Below are 3,717 nucleotides of genomic sequence, written 5' to 3'. Positions count from 1 at the left end.
GCGAGAGGGAGTGAGTTTGGATAACGGTGCACCATTCACATTGCAGCTCCCCTTAGGCAGGGTAAAACAGGAAGAAGTGAAGAAAACAGATGGAAGTGGAGATGAGAGAAAAGACTAAAGGAATAGAAGGATATTTCCCTGTAAATGCTGCATTCACACAGCGCACCCTGTGGCAATGGAGGGGGGGGGGGTACAGATGGATGGATAAGGAGGGAAAAGGAGAATGGAGTTGCGAGGTGTGATGTGCGGTGAACCCGAGCTCCTCTGTGACGCAGGGCCATAAACTTGGAGGCACGCTTCAGCAGCTTTGAAGGAGAGAGAGAGATCTAAGCCTGTCCTGGCCACCGGTTCTGTGGCCGGCTGTGTGGCAAGGCCAGAGTCAGAAAGTACACACACAGTAATGCATATGGCAGCGTCAGCACTGCAGATGGTCATAGAGGAATATCCTTTACAGGGGCGCACTTCTGTTCACGTACAACAACATCCATTTCTAAACAAGTATTGGATGGATCGAAGTGACATTTTGTGCAGAGATTTCATGATGAAACCCCTAACTCTGGTGATCCCCCTATATTTCCTCTAGCGCCACCATCAGGTTGACATTTGTTGTTAAAGGAGAGATGTCTTGATATCGTATTGCATGCACTGCCATGAAAATCGACTGAAAGGCATTCATGGTTGTTGCAATAAAAAATTAAAAAACACAACCCCGCCCACCAGAGTACGGCAGAAACCAGTGGTGAGTGTGTTGGGGCCCACTCTTAATTTTGCCCTGGCCTTACTGGGTGGTTAATCTGACCTGACTTTAAGTAAAATAAACCATCACATCAAGGCATAGGGCCAGGGGTTTGTACGTACAGGGTAGTAGATGTTGACATCTGACAGCCAGCGGTACTTGATCTGGAAAGCGAAGCAGAATAAAGGGTAACACAGTGTGGACGAATGCTCATATTCAACAAATTTCTTGGTAATACTTTTTTATTTTACAATGTTCCTCTTAGTTCCTTAACTCCCCATTTCTTTTTGAAGAAACTGTTTATATGTACTGCAATTTCTTAGGACAGTTTCTATACCACAGTAAGTAATGTGGAACAAATTATAGGGAAATGGAAACTGTGTTCAATTGGTATACTTACAATTAAATCTAAATCATTGACAGCATAACCTTCTTTTGCCAAAATTAAAGTTATTTTCGCTGTAAACCACAGCAGGTCAGCTGACGCATAAATGTAAAATGGGTGATGTATTACTTGAGCCAGTTTTATCTTATGAGTCCTTTCAAGGAAATTAATCTGGAAATCAGCTTTTAACTCTACTATTGCATTTGCTGCTGTTGTTTTTTTTTCCTCAAATGAATAAATAAGTGACTTCTTAACATGTGTACCGTCACAGGACATTTTTCTATTTCCTTTCTCTCAGTCCAACATAGTAAAATGTAATTTCCAGTGAAGCCTCCTTATCAAATTAATGAAGAAATTATAGCAATGTTTAAAATTAGGTATAAGGTTTCTCATGTTCTTAAAATGTGTCATTGTTTGATCCTAACTGTATCCTAACTGGATCAAACATTATCAGGTCACAAGTTACGACAAATCTCCAGGCAGTAAACAAGTGGCTTGATTTGCTTAGAACTGGGCACTGGGTGCCGTAAACAAAAACAAATCAAAAGGGTAATGCAACAAGATGAGCTGTTAATGCTATTTGTTTGGAGCAAAGAAAGCAAACTGCAGGGGTGATGTTTCTCGAGAAAGAGAGCATCTTGCTCAGTATTGTCCTTACATGACTTAGCAGAATGTTGAGATGCTCAGAGACACCCCATGCGGAAGCTGTCAGTCAGCTCAGGTGTGTATTGACAGAGCCTCCATGGAGCAACCGGGGACACAGGTAAGCCCCTGAAGTGTCTCACTCAAAGTGAAAGGAGAATGGAGAGGTCAGAGTGGGGGGGTGGGGGTGTGGGTGTGGGTGAGGTGGAGAGGGGTGGGGTGTGCAGAGAAAGATGTTATCACTTCCATCTCCTCCTCCGTGTTGGGGTGTGAAGGGGGATCGCTGAAAACAGATGACCGCTATTCTCTTCGAACAGACTCCAGCAGCGAGGCCTCCCCGCATTCAGAAAAGACAGGGGGAAGGAATGGAGAGTCACAGAAAGGAAAGAGAAAGTCTGGGGAGAAGGTATAGAAAGAGGAAACAGGCAGACTTCCAGTTCTGACAAGGCAGACATGAAAAAGGTGGAGACACAGGCATACAAAAGGAACAGGAAAGTTTTGACGGTAAATCCTCTTCGACTCTTCTTTCCTTCCTCCAGCGGTTATTATAAAACACATCTAGAAATTCTGTTCTATGCACCATCAAAGAGCCTCGCCACCGCTTTGCCAATCTGCATATATACTGCGTCCAGGGAACAGCAGGAAGGGTGTGTTGAAGGCTCGGTGTGTGTGTGTGTGTGTATGTGTGTGTGTGTGTGCATGTGTGGCTGTGTGTGTGTGTTTCTGGGAGGACTGTTTGAGTCAAAAATAAGCTTCTTTGGAAAAGTACTTAGATGACTTTGTGTTTAGATTAGCACTTGGATCTGTGACTGGCTTAAAGTCTTCAGAAGAAAATCCCATTTTCCTCATCTGAGACTGCAAATATGGAAGTAAATTAATTTAAAAACAAAAGAAACCAGTTAATTTAGTTTACATGGAGCTCTCAAGCTTGTTCAAGATGGATGGCTGAGTAAGACATTACAAGCTGTTTTGAAATATATCCATGATTAAGCAGGACTGTGTCGTGGCTAGTGGGTCTCTAGAAAAAAAAAAATCCGCCTTGTAATGACTTGGAATTGTGAGATCGCTGTCAAAGGAAATAATGTGACTGCAAATGAAGTCATCTGCCACTGGAGACAGACTCATAATTCAAGTGAGCTTCATTTCCTGTTTCACTGCTGCCACCTGCTGTTGACAAAATGCACTTTCATGCAAGAATTTTGGCTTTTTTGTATAACTAGTGCTTGAGGCTCTATTTTGTGGTCACCAGTAAATTAATTTGTGGCATTTTTTATTGTGTAATATTCACATGATTTTTGTACTGTATTTTCATGGCCTGGTGCAGGCATTAAGATGGCTTGTTCCAAAGCAGCAGCAAGATCAAAACCTTTCATTTGCTTTTAGAAACAGTAACAGAAAGAAATATCTGGGAGGTTCGTAACAGCGTAACAAATAGGATCATATTCCCACACGTAAAGCTTACATGACATATTGAGATGCCCTGAAAGGTTTGTCTTATCTGTATCATGGAACAAATACTATTTTGGAGGGATTTAAGTGCAAATTGTCTAATTTATATTGCAGTCTTTTAATGTGAAGTGTCAAACGATTTCTCCACAAAATGCTGAATTAAGATAGACACCCCCCACCCCCACTCAGTGTGTGATTCAGCAGTGTTTACTACACCAGTGTCAAAAATATGTGACGCACTGACACATACCTTTTTCATGACAGTTGGGTAAAGAGCAAATCTCTTAAATTCAGGGCTTGTCCTGTTTCATGATTCAGGTGCTGGCCTGTTTTCCTGTGCTGAAAGTCTCTCTCCGCATCTTTGCTGGCTCTTTGCTGGGACATTTCTCCTTTCTGTTGAACAGTATTAAGGGATTATCTTGGTGCAGTATGGAGGGAAATAAAATAAAAAGAAAAAATCACTTCGTTTTCAAAAATATCTACCATTAACTTGAACAATGACACC

This window comes from Seriola dumerili, unplaced genomic scaffold (genome assembly GCF_002260705.1).
Source record: "Seriola dumerili isolate Sdu_G_001 unplaced genomic scaffold, Sdu_1.0 BDQW01000068.1, whole genome shotgun sequence".
In the NCBI taxonomy this organism is placed as follows: Eukaryota; Metazoa; Chordata; class Actinopteri; order Carangiformes; family Carangidae; genus Seriola; species Seriola dumerili.
The sequence above is the reverse complement of the archived record's forward strand: the minus strand, read 5'-3'. Positions refer to the sequence as shown.